This window comes from Ipomoea nil, unplaced genomic scaffold (assembly GCF_001879475.1).
Source record: "Ipomoea nil cultivar Tokyo-kokei standard unplaced genomic scaffold, Asagao_1.1 scaffold0865, whole genome shotgun sequence".
Classification (NCBI taxonomy): domain Eukaryota; kingdom Viridiplantae; phylum Streptophyta; class Magnoliopsida; order Solanales; family Convolvulaceae; genus Ipomoea; species Ipomoea nil.
Window position 1 is genome coordinate 1,147,125 of NW_017617293.1, and position 18,896 is coordinate 1,166,020.

Here is an 18,896-nt window from a genome sequence, read left to right on the forward strand (position 1 = left end):
AAGATATTATTTCAGTCAACTCAAAAGCTTTACACGTTGGCGCATATATATATATATAAGATGAAGGTTAGGAAAAGACATTCTTATCCTCCAACAATATTCAGTATTTTCCTTAGTTTCATGTTTTTCTATAAATTTAATGTGCTTTACACTCATTCTAATTTTGATTTCCAGTGCACTATAATTATTTTCTAGTACTGGAATATATTTCGAGTGCACTAGCAATGACAGATTGTGTCCAAAAATTAACTATATAGTAATTGACACTTGTTCTTTTAATATCAACTATACCAGATAGATGATTATTCATCTTATCAATAAAAATATTCCAACTGAACCAACTGAAGAGTCGGTTGTGCAAAAACGTTAACTGATGTTTGGTAATTAGTACTTAGTATTGTGTTTGAACTTTGGATAGTTATTTTGTTATATAATATTTAGAGTTTGAATTTGGATTATGTGAATATGTATTGATTGGTAGTATGTTCAAAAAATTAGGAAATGTTGAAATTTGGGGATCTTAAACCGAACCGAACTAAATCCGAACCGAAACCAAACCGTTTCAAACCGAACCAAAACCAAACCGAACCCTAATGTTAAACCGAATGGTTTGACTTTTTTAAAACCGAAAAACCGAAATCGAAACTGAAACCGAAACCGAAAAAACCGAACCGAAACCCGAAACACCAACCCCTAACTTTTACTCCTTGATGACAAACAATGATAGGATACTTTTATTATGTGGGTCCCAAGAAAAATGTCTACATAAAATATTTGTAAAAAATAAAAAATAAATTAAGAGTAAAAAATGGGAGTCAATATAGTATTTTCCTTAACGATTTAACGGTGTGCGCGTGTCTATATAATCACATGGGAGCAGGATAATACTAGGGACAATAGAGTACCGTACAAATACTTGTCTACTTACCCTTCCCCTATCCTTTCCACGTACCTTTCAAAGCCCCATTTCAGTAGAGTTCTACTACATGCACTCCCAAATTATATTTCCTCATTTGTATTTTTTGAGGTGGTAAATTATGATTAGTTATTTTCATCATATGGATCCACAAACAAATGTTTATCTAAAAAATATGTGAGAGGAAGTACAAATTGAAAGTATAAGATGAGAGTATACCAAAGTATTTTTCATTTTAGTAATAGGGACAATAGTGTACCGTACAAATACTTGTCTACTTATATGACTTCTGCACATATATTGCATGTGCACAAGCGTACATCGGTACTTGTATGACTTTTATACACATCATTAGTATATATTTTTTTATGCGTGATGTGCAATAAGATATGTGCGAATATTAATATTTTATATTAAAATTTTAAATTTATTTTAAAGTTTAAATATTTAAATTATTGTAAATAATAATAATAATATAAAATATTTTTATAAATTTAATATTTATATTTTAGAAAATAAGTAACATATACCTTCAATATATAATATGTATATATTATTATTATTGAAGAAGATAAGAAAATATATGGTGGATGCATGTGCATGGTAACAATAGTAAAAAAGATAACGGAAGTTAACAGTAAGAATATGTTTGTCCAAAATATTGTAAAGTACAACTTTTATAGCATAATGTATAAAAGGACTTAACAGAAAAAATGAATTGAACATAAATAAAGGGTATAACTTTCGTTCACACTTATTATGTTTTTAGATTAATAGTTGGCAGAAAATATTTGAGAGGAATAGAAATGAAATTTTATTTTTATGAAAAAAATTTATCAAAAATTAAAATAGTAAGAAATAATGAGTATAAAGATCAAAATGTTTCTACACAATAATAATGATAATAAAATTAAGAGTCACACTTGAGCGATACTGTCTCAAGGATCCTTATCCGTGAGAAAAGTCGGGTCGGGTCGATTCAATATGAAAAAGTAATACTTATACTGAAAAATGCAATACTAATAAGAAATGGATCGAAGTGTTTGTTACTTATAAGGAGAAGTGTAATACTTTTAAAGAAAAATGTAAGAGCAAACCCATTAGTTTGGGATTTTATTTGGTTTTTGCAGGGATGAGTAGAGAGAGAACATGGGAGAGAGAAGGGAAAGAAGAAAAAAAACAAAGGAACTAACATGCCTAATGAGTGCGAAGAGTGCACGTGGCCGGCTGGGCTCTTCTAGTGCGCCTCACGCGCACCAGGAGCAGTGTTTTTATTTTTGGTGGGGCTCACTGTGGATATAAAAAACCATGTCCTCTTGCAACTTGCAAGAACCTCAAACATTCTCTATTCTCTCTCTTCCATATCACATTTGGCCCCAAAAAAAAAAAAAAAAAACAAAAAAAAAACAACAACAAAATCCAACTAATGGAGATGCTCATTTTACATTTTGATGTAAAATATGATATTTTTCATCAAAAGGATTACATTTTTCCTTATAAGTAATGTTGGTAAGTGTTTGTTACTTATAAAAGAAAATGATACTGATAAAACAAAATGCATGTAATACTTATGAGGAAAAATGTAATACTTTTAAATCAAAATGTAAAAGCATTACATTTTTCTTAAAATGTATTACAGTTTATGATTTAAGTAATAAACATTTTATTCATGATTAATATTACATTTTTTAGTATAAGTATTATAGTTTCATCGTGACCCACCCGTCTCATGAACAAGGATCCGTGAGACGGTCTCACACAAGTTTTTTTCTAAAAGTAATAGTGATTTTTAAATAAAAAAATTTTATTTATAAAATACAATATTATAAATTAAAATATTATAATTACATATTTTTATATTAATATAATAAAAATTATTATAAACATTTTGGTCTAAGGTAATTAAGAATGTTCTTTAAAGGCAAAATGGTCCTATCATGTGATACTTTGATCCCACGTTCCATGATAAACAAAATATCGCCCCATCTCCTTAAAAAAAAAAAAAAAAAAAAAAAAAATTCCTCACAAGATAATCAAATTACCTTCAAACATTATTGCCACATCAACTTAATAGAGTAATATAACATCACCAAGTAATCTCATAACTTAGTCAAATAAAATAATAAAATATTACCATACTCACATTATCTTATAAGTAATCTTATATTAACTAAACCAAACACTCCCTTAGGTAATATAAAAGTACACTATTACTCCCACCCACTTCCCACACACCATAGTCAAAGTCTGTTAGGTAATAGGTCTCTATATATTGATTTTATTAATAGTACTATACGTGCACGATACATGCATATACTTGTAATATTTGTACACACATGTTAGTCGTGTGCGTATAAAATCATTACGAGATTGAATAATCTTTGTACATTTATGTACAAAACGCATCCAACTAATGAGAATGTTACTTATTGAAGCTAAATAGAAAGAATTGGTCAAAGTACCTATGCGGTCCTTATATTATAGTGTTTTGTTCAATTTAGTCCTTTTATTTTAATTTTTTTCAATTTAGTCCATGTACTTTTAAAAGTGAAACAATTATGGACAATAGCTTATATTTATGTATTTATTTTGGACATATTATGTAATATATTGGTGATAAAAATAATTAATTTTAAATATTTATAAAATAATATATGAGTTGCCATATATGTAAGTATGATGACGTGACGGATATAATAGCAACGCCACATCAACTATTATCCTTAGTTGTTTCACTTTTAAAAGTACAGGGACTAAATTGAACAAAATTAAGGTAGAATGACTAAATTGAACAAAAGACTATAGTACAAGGACATCATAGATACTTTGACCGAAAGAATTACTATCATTCTTTAGGTCGAATCTATCACACATAATTTTACAAACATTAATACTAGTCTTTAGACATAATCTTTGGACATTAAAAATAAAATAAAATAAAAATCATAGTACATGGTCTTCATAAACTCTTTGTAGGAGCGACTTATTGATCTTCTCGACTTAAACTAGTCAATTATGGACAACAAACTTAGTGTTAAAAGAATATACAAAATAGACAAGGGAGAAAGGAGGATCATTTCTATTCATTCATCTGCTTCCCTTCATATTACAACAATACATATATGTAATATACATTTGTAACGGAAGGTAATAATGGTAGACATAAATATGACCGTTACATCAGTTACATAATCAATCTCATAATGTCCACACTTAATTATATTTATAACACCCCCCCCCCCCTTGGACATTATAACACTTGCCTCATTAAAAACTTGCTAGGAAAACCCTGTGGGAAAAACCTAAACAAGAAAAGAGTACAAGGTATATGGATAGCATACATTCATGCCTCATTAAAAACTTCACTAGGAAAACCACGTGGGAAAAAACCTAGTTGAAGAAAAGAGTACATGATATATGTAAAAACATATATTGTATTGGTCGGCTCATTAAAAACCTTAACTTAAGAAAACCCTGTGGGAAAAACTTAGTTAAGGGAAAAAGAGTACAACCGTGAGCCTTCAAGGCATAATCTTAAGGATTTTGGAATTTGTCTACTGAAGCAATTATTTTGCAACATTTTCCCATTTAAATTATTATATCATACTCATGCCTCGTTAAAAACCACACTCAAAAACCCAATGGGAGAAAACTAGTGAGGAAAGAGTACATGATATTTATGTATTTATGTGTTGCAAATAGTGCGCAACTGTTAGTCTTTTATGACTTAATCTTCAGGATTTTACATTCAATCTTCCGGATTGATTCGAGTAGATGTACTTCCCGTCTCCCCCTGAAGATAACAATCTTCAAGTTCTACATATATTTCAAAATTTGAAGAGATGGATTAGACAGATCTTCTGGATTGTCACTAGAGTAGTGTACAATAAATAATCTTATGGCTCTTCTAGAGCTCATATAACATTTGTGCAATACAAGTGTTATTGTCCTCATTTTGAACATTTAAAGAAATTCATTGTATAACCAGTTTGGACTTGGCATTGCGGGGATCAAACAAAACAGCCAGTACCCAAGTAGCCTATTAAAACCGTATCATGGTTTCTTACATACATGTCATGTCTTTGTATCTCGAAGATACCGGATGATATGTTAATCATTATTCAAGTACTTCATTTGTAAGGGGAACACTAAATTTTGCTAGCAGTTTCGTCGCAAATATGTTGCGATTATGGAACTTCTGGTTCTAAAAATGGTGCTCCAACGATAATGAAGTAAGGGACTTCGAGTCCAAAAAGGTTCCTTATCTGCTTCAAGAGATTATTAGGCAAACTTTAGTTTGATAAAAACATGACACTTATATGCATTATAGACATGTGAAAAAGCAATTTTAGATGTAGGCTGACTGGTGTATATAAAAAAAATGTTCAAAGAAAAACTCGATCTTCAAGTCGAGATAATACTTATAGCTTTCACAAGCTTTTTATTTCAAAAATCTCAGTCTTTAAACATGAACTAACATTATCAAGCTCTTTATATATTTCATTGATGTTTACACCATCAATCTTGACTGAGATAATAAATAATAAATAAGTTCATTATCAACCCTTTATCGAGCACACAATGGTAGATATTATTCCTTCAATGAGGATATTAACTCCATTCACAACCCTTTAAAGAGTAAATAATGACATGTAATAATACTTAAATAAATCCTCATTTCGAGAATTATGAATCCATCCAGGATTTCTCAAAAAATTTAACTGCATATCTAAATTTATTATTCTTCCAATTGTATTATGTAGCGGAACTTAATGCCATTTACCGTGGGAGAGAATACTTGATTAAAATCAATCAAGGGTCTCTGCATGAACCCATATGCTACAAACTCGCTTTATATTCTATCACCTCATTATTCTTGGTTATTTCTCTTTCATGCACACACCCATTTGTAACCTTCACGGTTAACGCTCAACAGTGTAATGTTATAAAGAGAATTTTTCATTTTAGCGAGTCGAGCTATGCCTTAATTGCTCCTTTATACGTTAAATAGTTATGACACTTCCGGTGCCTAACTCTGGATCCAGATTATCATATAACGAGCAATTTGTAATGGCAATTGTGTTGTCGACAACTATAATATTTTTATAAATGTCTCCCATATATGTAAAAGTAATGGCAATTTCTAAAACAACCAGATTCTAGACATTTCCCAAAGATATTTTGATATGGTCGTTCCGCATCCCTAGAATTGTGTTTGTTTGGTGCACCAATAAATTTTACTAGGATTTTTCGTCATCTGGACGAATGTCTGCATGACATAATTGTTCAAATTATTTCAAGAGTGACAATATTTCTTTACTAGATCTAGTATTATGATTCATATCTTTTTCATCGATAGATCTCCTACACTTATGGCGTCAAGGAGTATCAGTAGATATATTTGGTCCATGTTGGCCGGGGAAGGTACATGGGACCTAGTCACTCTTTTATGATCGGTTGATCAATAGATGTATTTGGCAGATTGTTTGCTAAATTTTCGCAAATAGATTATCTTCTGAACTTCCAGTTCAGTCTAACTAATACGTGGATTTAAATAGTGAAGATGTTTTCATTCTATGAAATTTCTTGGCATTCCATTAAAAGCTACGGAGTAGTATATTATCTCCCCCTAATGCCGAGAAACCATCTTCATTAGGAATGCAGTCAACGTACCCCATTATATGTATTGATCCCCTATCATGGGCTTTCGGTATTTAATCGATAGACGGATGTTTCTTTGATAGCCCTTTTAGAGGTACGTTGTGGTGGTGATATATAAAAAAAAATAGACTGCGCACTAAAAATAACGCAGATAGAGAAATGTTACTTTTGAAACCACGTATTAGGTGAAAAGGGGGGTATATAGCAATCATTGAGGGATTGATTTGTGATATGCAGTGAGTTGGGTAAAAAGAAGAACTTGACTCGTAGTAATGTCATAGCAATCCTTCGGGGATTGATGGGATAGGTGGACCATTTTCGGTCAAGAATTTATCGTCAAAGTTCATCCTAAAGGGTGACTTAGAGAATTAAAGTCCTTAATTTACCTTCTGGGCAAATAAATATACAAAAAAAAAAATGAGGGCTATAAATTTAAATATCATATGCCCAAATCTCATGTCAAAGAGTTTCTATAGCAGAAACTAACACTGTAAACATGTCATAGCCTTTAATTATTATCATATGCAAGCTAAGGTTTAGCAACGACAGGTGCAACCTAACCATATTGAGAATTCATGCTATTTTCCCACTTATAAGTTGGGTGATAAATCTCAATAGCTATGGCCTATAGCAAATCATAAATTCCCAACAAGAGAAATAACAAAATCTCTTATATATGAACATAATCAAGAGATTATATGCTAAATGATGTCAATTAAAGAGAAGCACATGCAATATGTGATATATTGTCCATTATGTCTTGGACACCAAAAACTCAATTTAGTCATGCACATCATATTTGGTACACAAGGCATGACATGACAAGAGATATTCTTATTAATTCATAAATTAGAAAAATGATAGAAGTACCGTTCGCCGAAGAATAATGAGCACATGTTTGCTTGCCGGGCCCATTCATTCCTATTTTTGGGGAGTCAAAAACAGTACTTTTCCAACCAAGCTCTCATTTTATCTCATAGTTTCATACAAGTATGAAAGCATCACAAAATAGCAAGATATACAAGCTGAAAACAGCAAAAATTTTCAGAATTGTGACCTGAATTTCAGAATTTTCTAGGGAAAAATGGTAACACATTTTGGCACAAAATTTTTCAGATATGTACTTCATCAAATCTAGAACGTACGCAAAAATTTTCATGCCAATCCAAGGTCTAAAAATATTTTTCCCGAAATTTTTCCCAACATTGCTCCAGGCAGAAAAATAATTGACAGCACACTGCCAAAACTTTACAGAATTTTCTGGGATAACTGGAGCATATTTTCAACAAAAACTTTTTATAGATATCAAATGACACAAGTTTAGGTTCTCCAGGAAAAATTTCATTCCAAAAGGAGTTCAAGAAGTATTTTTCACGAATTTAATTTTCAAACTGCGGCGGTCAGAATTTTCAGGCAGTGATTACTATTAAAAAAATTTCACAATTTGTTTGCTTCAGGCAAACCATCATGATGTGAGTCTTTTTCAAAAAAAATCATGATGTGAGTCAATTTTGACTTTTGGACAGTAGCATAGCATTAGAAATAGAAGTTGCAAACTTCATTCATGAGTCATAAATCACCTTAAAGATTATCAATCCCATTTGAGGTCTTCTAGACCTTTATTAAAAACGATCCGATGACCAAGCATATTGCCAAGTAGGAAAGGCTCGGAACTCATAAAGTACATTCCTACAAAAAAAAAACTAAAATTTTGATGTCTTTTAAAAAAAACAATGACATTCAAAATACTTATTATAATCTGGTCATGTACTACTACAGGAGTACAAGGTGACTATCACATATGACAATGAGACCCACACTATTTTAAATTATTTTTAGTTATGTACTTCTACTAAAGTACAACGATTTCATGTACCATCCGAAAAAGGTACCATTCGGGAAGTAAAACCCGTCTAGAAAATTAAACATAGAGAAGTAAATTCTGAATTGTCAAATAATTTTGGGTGACCCACGAGAAGTAACTTCTCAGATAATAGACAAGGGAGAAAGGAGGATCATTTCTATTCATTCATCTGCTTCCCTTCATATTACAACAATACATATATGTAATATATATTTGTAACGGAAGGTAATAATGGTAGACATAAATCTGACCGTTACATCAGTTACATAATCAATCTCATAATGTCCACACTTAATTATATTTATAACACTTAGGTTGATTTACCTCCTTCTAGTTCTTACCGGCTAAGGTTATAAGGAGAGTTCACCCAAAACGTACATTCGGGTAGTGACCGTGGGCTTTTTTTTTTTTTTTTTTTTTTTTTGGTAAATCAAAGATAATAATATACAAATGTGTGGGTCCCAGTAGGGTAGTGGCGAAAAGTATAGAGGCGGTGGGGCGAATAGACTTTTCAAACTTTTTCATAACAATGAAGATTAAGCGGCTTTTATAAAAATAAATTAAGTATAGAATATATTTATGCTTGAAAATATTCTAACATAAAATGTGGTGCACTGCGGAATAAATGTACGTAAGAGTAAGATGTTAGAATATTGCAAATGATTTGGAGAAAGAAAAAAAAAAAAAAAAAAGCAGTATGCATGTAAAGCAATAAAATAAAGTAAAGTAGAGAGTTAGAATTTTGTAGTGGCTCGAAGGTGATATAGTCTTTCTACTCCACTCTACTCCTATATCCTTAAAGAATTCACTATATCAATCACTCAGACACAATATTGATCGAACAACAAAGTGCTAGTTCATCAACTCAACACTTTTACAACTTCTTGTTTAGTGCCTTGAAAACCAAGCCAACACTAATACTACTTTGAGTGCTTCTGCACCAAGCTTGAATTTCTCAGGGTTTTCACAACACTCTTTTATTACTGTGCCCTCTACCTACACTCAATAGGAAAAGTGTTTACAAGAAAAATAAATTTTTTTCTCCAACTCTTTAGAGACTTTTAGAATAATAAAGCTTTTGAAATTGCTAAGTCTCTTTTCTAGATATTTCTTAGGAAGAATGAAACATGGAGATTTTGATCTTGATGTTTTCTTTTGTATATTTTCCTGTATCTTTACTTGTTCTTCATATTCATGTCTTTATGTCATTTTCTAGAAAATCAAATCTATCTGTTGAAGTGTGATAACTTTGATTTTAAATTCTTGGTTGTTGTAGCTTGATTTGATGTGTTGAAATTTTTATCTTCACTTTCGGCCGTTGCAATAGATCGTTTTGACATTTTTAAAATTTTTTCCATACAACTTGGTCTAGATCAGGCTTTATTGACTTTTACAACCTTTCATTATTTGGTATGTATCTTTCTTGAAACTTGTGTAGACTTTTGAATACAGTAGAGTTTTATATGAGATCGATGTCTCAAAAACCTTGCTGCATAATGGTTTGAGACCTTCGCTACTTCGAAAAACTCCGCTGCTTATTGCCTTATTAGCCAATCTCAAGAACTCTGCTGCTCATTTCTTCTTCTTTGATATCTTGCTGCTTTAATTAATGCAAGAATTTTGCTGCTTCTTTAATTGAAAAGACTCTTCTCAATTAAGAACCTTGCTGCCATGATTTTCGAAATCTCTTCTTCTTTAATCTTTTGAAATCTTCTAGGAATTTTGTTGCTTCTAAATCCTTTTAAGAACTTTTGCTGCCTTTAGTAAACCTTTACTGCTAAGATCTACTTGACACTAAGATAATTTTGAGCAAGCAACTTACAAAATAAATTTGACGGTATAATTTTTCAAATTAAAATTACATTTTTAACTCGTCAAAATCTATAACATATATTCCTAACAAAATGTGATATTTCAAATGATGTATAATTTAACCTAGTCAAAACATCCATCTTTCAATTTCTTCAAAGTTCAAATGGATTACTTTATCCTAGCTATGAGTTAAGTTGGTTATTAATCTATTTCTGGGGTGGGTAAAAAACTTTTTACATCATATACGGTGAATTAATTATTTAATTTGAATCTTAATTTTTTATAAACAATAAAAATTTAATATAAATTGTTCAATTTTTATGACAAATCAATAATAAAAATTATATTGTATAGTTCATTTTTATAAGGTGGTTCATCCTCATTTATTTGAAAGTATTATATTTTATTCTTGTTATTTATATATTTTAATTAGGTCTATAATAAAAATATTTATAAATTATTTGATTATGATATATAGTGTATATTTTACCCTTATCCGTTTCAAGGGTTAAAAAAAATAAAAAATTCATGCAACAAATAGGCGCCAATTTACAATCGATTAACGGCAAAGGGGATTTCATCAAGCTTATCATATGCTATAACATTACTTAGTTTAAGTATACTAGATTTGAATTTCTGTCACACATTTTATCAAACAACTTCTGCCTTTCAACCTCAAAGAAGATGACTACTCTGATATTCAATAAAGTCGAGCTAAAATGGCCCGGCTCAACCGGTACTCCATTCTCACATGTAACTTTAGTTTCTTGGTTTTTCCCGTGTGTGTGTTTTTTTTTTTTTTTTTTAATTATTGCTAGATGTTTAGAATTTGTAAATGCAATTATATATATAGATATCTTCAACTATCTAATTTTGTGATGATTATGGCATTAACAATTAATGGTGGGTGACAGTGATTGCCGAATTGAAGCAATGTTATCAAGAAACAATGGAAAGGGTTGATGTCAAAGGAGTAGTCTTGACTGGTGAGTGTTAAAGCCGTACTTGGTACAGTATAATACTCATACACAGAAGCTTTATAGATGTAAAAATGAAAAACGCAAACATTTCTTTGTTGTCACAATGCTTGTTTCTAATAGAAAGAAATGAAAATTTAGTATTTTCAACATAATGGATACTGCTATTACCTTTGCCATTTGACTTTATGCCAACCTTGCTATGTATCTTTTGTGAGCAATGTTGTAGAAGGCGCTAGGTGCTAGTCGGGCGTCTGGGGTGCGCCTAGCGCTTAGAGCGCACTAGTAATTCGACTATATCGTCTCCACTTTTCCAATTCAGGGCTGTGAGTGGTTAGACTATAATCTCACAAACTAGTCAATTACATAGTTAGATGGTTAGTTGGGTACATGACTAGAGAAATATAGATGATGAGCAACCGAGCAAGCAAAAAAAAAATGACTCGACCGAGTTGGAAACCTAGTTGGCCAGCTAGTTGGCCGACCGACTAAAAGCCGCCTAAGACTGAAATCGCCTTGGCCTAGGGGCGCCTAGTGCCTAGCCGACCGCTTAGGCTGATTTTTAAAACACTGTTTGTGAGAGATTAGAAAAGTTTGCCTATGTTTTACATGTTATGGCCTTTGTTTTGTTTGCTAATTCTGTAATTTATCCTTTACAGGCATTGGTGGCAAATTTTGTGGTGGTCTTGACATTGATATTATGCGAAAAATTCACAAGACAGGTAGTTGTAGTTACATTGCTTGTTCATAACATATAATTAACTTTGGATTGAACATTAACTTTCCTTTTTATCTTTTTTGATCTACCAGGGGATATCTCATATCTGCCAGATTCTTCAGTTGACCTAATAATGAACACAATCGAAAGTAATATGTTTGGTGCAATTAAATATTTTTTTATGAAATCTTGGGTTGTTTACTGATGTTTTTGCATCATTTTTCTCACGTTTTGTTTGTTTAGATGCCAAAAAGCCTATTGTTACGTTGCAGCCATTCATGGATTTGCCCTTGGAGGGGGCTTGGAATTGGCTATGGTTTGTTTCTAGTATCAACTTTAATGCTTGAATGGAATCTACCAAATTCTTGAGCTTCTGAGTTTTATGAGATTCATTTGTTAATTCCATATAGGGATGCAATGCTATAATTGCAACTCCAAGATCTGAACTTGCTTTACTTGAGCTGAAGTTTGGAATAATTCCTGGTTGTGGAGGTATTGCTTAGCTTGTTATCAATTTGACATCCTATGACGCGTTCAGTGTTAATTTTAGTTCATATTCTATCTTCTGCATAAAAACTTAGATTTTTGTTTGTATGTTATAAGGCACTCATTGTCTTCCCTGACTTGTTGGAGTATCGAAAGCTATCGAGTTATTGATGGTAAGACTTTTGAATTTTAATGCCAAAACAGGAACTTTTAGTGGATATGATGATGTTAACACTTACCTATCTGCAACTGCATTTTCAGACAACCAATAATATAACTTCTGAAGAATGAAAGGAACTTGGCCTTATTGATGTTGTTGTATCTTCTGAGGAGCTCTTAGTTGCTTCTCATCTCTGGGCACTTGATATTGTAGAAGGGAGAAAATCTCACATCAATACTCTTTAGAAGACCGATAAACTTGAGCCCATCCATAAATCTTCTGAGATTCTGAAAACTGCAAGACAACATGCGATGAAGACACATACAAAGTTTCCTCATCACATTGAATGTCTTGATGTTATTGAAGAAGGAATTATTTCTGGAGGACTTTCAGGTGTATTGAAGGTGAAGCTTTCTATAAATACATCCTTTTGTTGATGGGTATATGTCTTCATGTTTATTAACAAAAAAAAAAAAAAAAGAACAATTATTTCACTTTACTACTTGCAGGAACGAGAGGTATTGAGAGAATGAGAGTACTAGTACTGTCGAAACCTTGTAGAGGTCTTCTTCATGTCTATTTTGCTGAACGTGCCACTTCAAAGCTACAATTGTCTTTCTCAATATCAAAATATGCATTCATGACTAGTACCCTTTTTTTTCTTTTCTTTTTTTAATCAAAGAGAGAGGTGTGAACCGGCCGACTACTAGGCATAAACACATGCAATCCTTATACAATGGTGGGTCACAGTGCACTCTGGACCTTAGTGCATGTGTATGTCTATTATGTTGTCAGTTTTTGTGTATTGTGCTATGAATTTTGTATTTGAAACAAATTAGTAATTGTGTCTTTATGTTATAAAGTGTTGTGTCTTGTGTTGTGAAATTATGTGCCTATGAACACAAATTTTATACCTAAATCAGATTTGAAAAATAAATAAATATATAACATGTGTATATGTCTTGTGTTGTGATTTTTTGATTGTTTCTTCCTTCGTTCATATCCTTCATCTCTCCCTGTTCGGATGAGTTATAACGGCAGTGACAAAGTCCTTCATCTCTCCCTATTCGGATGAGTTATAACGGCAGTGACAAAGCGACAGTGGCATACAGTTCAAGAAACCAGACAACAAAAATAAACACAACCAAACAACAAATATACTATAATAGATTTTTTTTTGGTGTTCGGATGAGTTACAACGGCAGTGACAAAGCGACAGTGGCATACAGTTCAAGAAACCAGACAACAAAAATAAACACAACCAAACAACAAATATACTATAATAGATTTTTTTTTTGGTGTAAATCGCGAGGTGGTCCGGGTCCCCGACTAATTCCCGTTCGCTCCGAGCTCCGGAAAACACGAGAGCTGGCCCAAAGGGAATTATCATTTCTAGGAATCAAACCCGGGTTATCCCGGAATCCTCCCCACAAAGAGAGCTCATTTGCCACTCGAGCTACCCTGTTGGGTTAGTATAGATTATTACTTGGGTTTTTTTTTTTTTTTTTTTTCCAGCAATGATAAAAAGAGGGTGAATTCTGAAGATGAAGGATTCAATGTCTTCGCTCAGAGCTCTGTTCGGCGAATTAATCTGTGGTGCGATGGTGGCTGGAGGTACTCGATCGGTGGCGTGGAAATTTCTCCGGAGCAGCAACACGCACTACTCTGGTTCTTCTTTCTTTTATTTTCTTAATTTGTTGCGCAATATGATTCTATATACTCATCTCAATTCCAATTTATTATGTGACTATGTACTGCAAATTATTAAGGTTAGTGCCTAAGTATGACACTAAATGCAGGCTTAATTATGATGCTCATTCGGTGATTGAAAATGGCGTCTAAGCTTCAGCAAGTTTCTGTAAAAATTTTCCGGCGTCGTAGAAGATAAGAAACGGAGAAGGAAAGAAAAGAGTAAATGACTAAATTGCCTTCAAAATTTTATCCATTAAAATTTTTCGGTCAGAATTGGCTGGTAATTTGGCCGGTGTGACCAAAATTGATAAAAATTGCATAGTCAAGGTACTATATTAACATTTTTGATAATCAAGTGTTGCAATGAACACAAGTGCAATAGTCACTGGACCAAAATTGAAATTTACTCCTTTAAAGTATATCAAGATAAGATTATATTGAAATTGTTCATGCATAGATAATTGAATGTTAAATTTGCGTATTTAAATAGACAATTCTAGGTTTACAAATGCAAGATAATATAGTCAAGATTGATTATAATTTTCAATAAAATAATTGTATAGGTATGGTTGAAACCAAATATGGGACATAAGGGAGAGCAAATAAAAATTACGGCATAAAATATTAAATATGTACTAATATTGAAGAGCTAAATGCTATTGTCAAACAATGACAGTGCGAGATAGTTTCCACTTCAAATTGTTGTGTGATTTGAATATTCTTTTTGTCAATAAATCCCCCAAGTAGTTAATATGATTGACTTAATTATATTTTTTATTTTTTTTAAAACAATTATTATTATTATTATTATTATTATTATTATTATTATTATTATTATTGTTATTAAAAATATATATACACTTAGGTCATTTTACATGTTAATCTAAACAGCTAATTTTTTCAAATATCTTTTTACCAACCGTTGATATAATTCGCTGGTCAAATTTATTAATATAATCCGCTAACGCTAACCGCTAACTGCTGGTTGTCAAACAAGGACATTGCGAGGTAGTTCTCACTTCAATTTGTTGTGTGATTTGAATATTCTATTTGTCAACAAATCATTCAAGTAGTTAATATGATTGACTTTATTAATTATATTTTTTTAATTTTTTCATGGTATTAATAAAATACTTGGTAAATAAATATATAGCATTATTTTGTATTATAACTTTGATATTTAATTAAAAAATAGTGCACAAAAAAATATAATAGACAATGTAGTGAATATAATCAATTGATGAATTTGAATGTAAAGAATTTTTACATTGGAGAAATATAAAGGCAATATATCTAATAAAATTATTTCTCTTAATTAATTTATTGATAATGAATAATTGTTTTTAATAAAGACATTGTAGGGACAATGTAGCGAATATAATCAATTGATGAATTTGAATGTAACAAATTTTTATATTGGAGAAAAATAAATACAATACAACTAATGAAATTATTTCGCTTATTTAATTTATTGATAATGAATAATTTTTTTTTAAATAAAGACATTGTAGACACATAATTATAAATTAAAGAAATGCATATGTATTTTTTTTGTTGTAGCTACTAAATTATTATTTATAATTTAATAAGAGTAAAATAGAGTACTAATTATGCTAACTTTGATTGCGATGAGGTTCGAACCTAAGACCTTTTTTTTATTATTGAAATCAATGAGTAAGTTAACAGTGAACTAACAGAAAAAATAATATTTAACAGGAAAGTTAATGGATAATCATATTCATTAAGGATAAATTAGGAAATAGGAAATCTTAAGGAAAAATTAAAATCTGGTCAATCTGAGCCATTCATTTAATTAAAAATTTGAGCCATTTTTTCTACCCATTATAGGCCTAACTCTCTTGGGCTCTTTAAATAAATATATAACATTATTTTGTATTATAACTTTGATATTTAATTAAAAAATAGTTCACAAAAAAAGATAATAGACAATGTAGTGAATATAATCAATTGATAAATTATAGCTTGTATCTGTAGTGAAAAAGCTCCGTATTTCTCGTAAGATCCGATCGTGCGTTCCGATCGTCGTTGCTGATAGTGGCCCCTCTCCCTTGATCGTGTCGAGGAGAGTGTCTCCCTAGCAATCTAGGGTTTATATTCCGGTTCCTGATGGCGTCTGCATTGATTGTTATTGTTTATCTCTTGGTAATCGCTTCATATCAATCACTCCGAGCCAAAATGGATATGAGTCAAATCGAGAAATGTTGTGCAGATCTTAAGATCGCCGAAGAGGAGACGAGCAGCTTGGAAGCGCCTGATCTACGGACTGTGCTGGATTCGGGTTTGCGTCACAATTTGGTGGGGAGATTTCTCACGGACAAACTGATCAAATTCGATCATATGCAACAAGTCCTGGCGTCGGTCTGGCGTCCGGTCATGGGTGTGCATGTGGTTTCTCTGGCGGACAATCTATTCCTCTTTCAATTCCTACACCAGAAAGATTTGAGGATAGTGTTAGACGACGGCCCGTGGTCGTTTGAGAATCAATTATTAATCTACGAATTGGTGCCGGAGGAGATGCAACCATAGGAGGTTGCTCTAAACACAGCTGATTTCTGGGTCCAAATTCACGGACTTCCGGCGATCTACGCATCCACGGAATTTATCACTCAGGTCGAAAATTATGTCGGGCATTTTATTGCGACAGATTCTGGTAATTTTGGGGGCTCCTGGCGCAGTTTCTATCGAATTCGAGTCAAATTGGATGTGACGATCCCGCTGAAAAGACGCATAAAGCTGAATCGAAGGGATGTCACGTATCAATGGATCACTTTCAGGTACGAGAGACTTAGTGTTTTCTGTTTCTGTTGTGGGCTGTTGGGTCACACAGAAAAATTTTGCAAGAGGGTCTATGAAGAAGGGGTGGAGCCGGAGGCGTTTCCGTTTGGTGTCTGGATGCGGGCAGGTCCGCGTCGCCAAGCCAAACCGGTGGGTGCAAGGTGGCTGTTGCCATCCATGACACAAGTTTCAACGATGGGCACTGATACTGCAGCCGACCCAGCGTTGTCTCTAATGGCGATTGAAGTGGGTGCAGGCTTACATGGGGATCTGAAGCGGCGCAGGGGGGATAGGGAGGTTAATGATAGTTTGTAGGGGGTGGATATAGCGATGGGTGAGTCTTCAAAAAACATGTCGACGGCGGGTCTATAGAGCCAGGCTCACCCATCCCAATGAGTGTCTTGAGCTGGAACTGCCGGGGAATGGGTGGAACCCGGACAGTTCGCGAACTCTTGGGCTTAGTGTCCAAGGAGCAAGACAGTTTCGTTTTCTTGATGGAAACGAAAGCAAGCGAAGGACAGGTGGAGCGGTTGCGGGTGTAGATGGGTTTTGAAGGGGTGTTGTGTGTGGAGCGGGTTGGTTTGGGTGGGGGTTTGGCATTGTTTTGGAGAGACGCTGACATGGCGACTCTATTAAGTTACTCACATAATCATATCGACATAGAGGTAACTCTTCCAGGCAAACCGATATGGAGATTGACTGGATTTTATAGTAATCCGGACAGGAACAGACGGCAAGATACTTGGGATCTCCTTCGGCAACTCAAGGATCGTTCGTCTCTTCCTTGGGTGGTCCTAGGCGATTTCAACGACATCGCCTGCCAATCGGAAAAACGGGGAGAGCATCCTCATCCAGGGGCACTCCCTAGGTGTAACACCCCGTGTTACAGTCTTTAATTCCGGATTAATTATTTAATTAATTCCGTTAATGATAATTAAAAAAGATTTTTTGAAGGTCAAAATCACCGACCATCACCCACGGTAGGGTTGATTGCAGTGCTAGTGACTTCAAAAACTCCCATGCCTCTGTACGCCTATTACGTTCTGAATAGCCATAATAGCACGTCATACGCCACTTCGGAAAACCAGTCATAGTCACCTCAATATCAATATAATTTTTAGAATAACTAATAAGCCTTGCTGTGTTATTCTTCCGCCACAGCAAAGCGAGACCTCCCTTCAATTGAACACAATCAATATAAAAAAGACCATCAAAACCAAGATCAACACGAATACGTTCAGCATGTATCCATCCTACCTTAGTTTCCATTAAAAAAATAAAATCGGGCTTCTTACGCGACACAAGGTCCTTCACTTTACGAACTGTTCGTGGATTGCCCAAGCCACGACAGTTCCAGCTGAGGATACTCATGATGACGGGCGGGTCTGGGAACTAGTACCCGCAATGGACAAGTTTTTTTGGAACAACCTCAGTCATTGAAACATCCTCCTCACCCTCATATACATGTGCCACATCCCTCCCTTCTCGCCGTCTCTTCACCGAAGCCAACACAAACGGCTCAGGCCCCCGCCGGCTAGAATCCGAATCCACTGTAGTAGTGGCAGACAGTCCTCCCGGCAGTACAGAAGCCATGGTCGCTGCCACTTGCACTGGCTTACCATCCTTATCCAACAACCACGGCGCCCCTACTTTCCGTGGTCCCCTGCGTTGTCCGGCACGAAGTTCATCAGAATAGGGATACTTATCCAACGGATAGCCGCTTCCCTGGCCTTCAAACAGTACTTATGCAAGTGTCCCATCATACCACAGAAAAAATAGAAGTTATGCAATCTTTCATACTTAAAGCTTACCCA

The 18,896-nt window shown here is 33.5% G+C and overlaps 1 long non-coding RNA gene across 1 annotated transcript; it reads left to right on the forward strand.

Moving 5' to 3' along the window:
* Nucleotides 1-11,204: 11,204 nt before the first annotated feature.
* Nucleotides 11,205-12,131, forward strand: LOC109178700. The gene is made up of 3 exons (XR_002053753.1): nt 11,205-11,239; nt 11,890-11,952; nt 12,041-12,131. It is a non-coding gene; the product is annotated as an uncharacterized LOC109178700 (long non-coding RNA).
* The last annotated feature ends 6,765 nt before the right edge of the window (nt 12,132-18,896 follow it).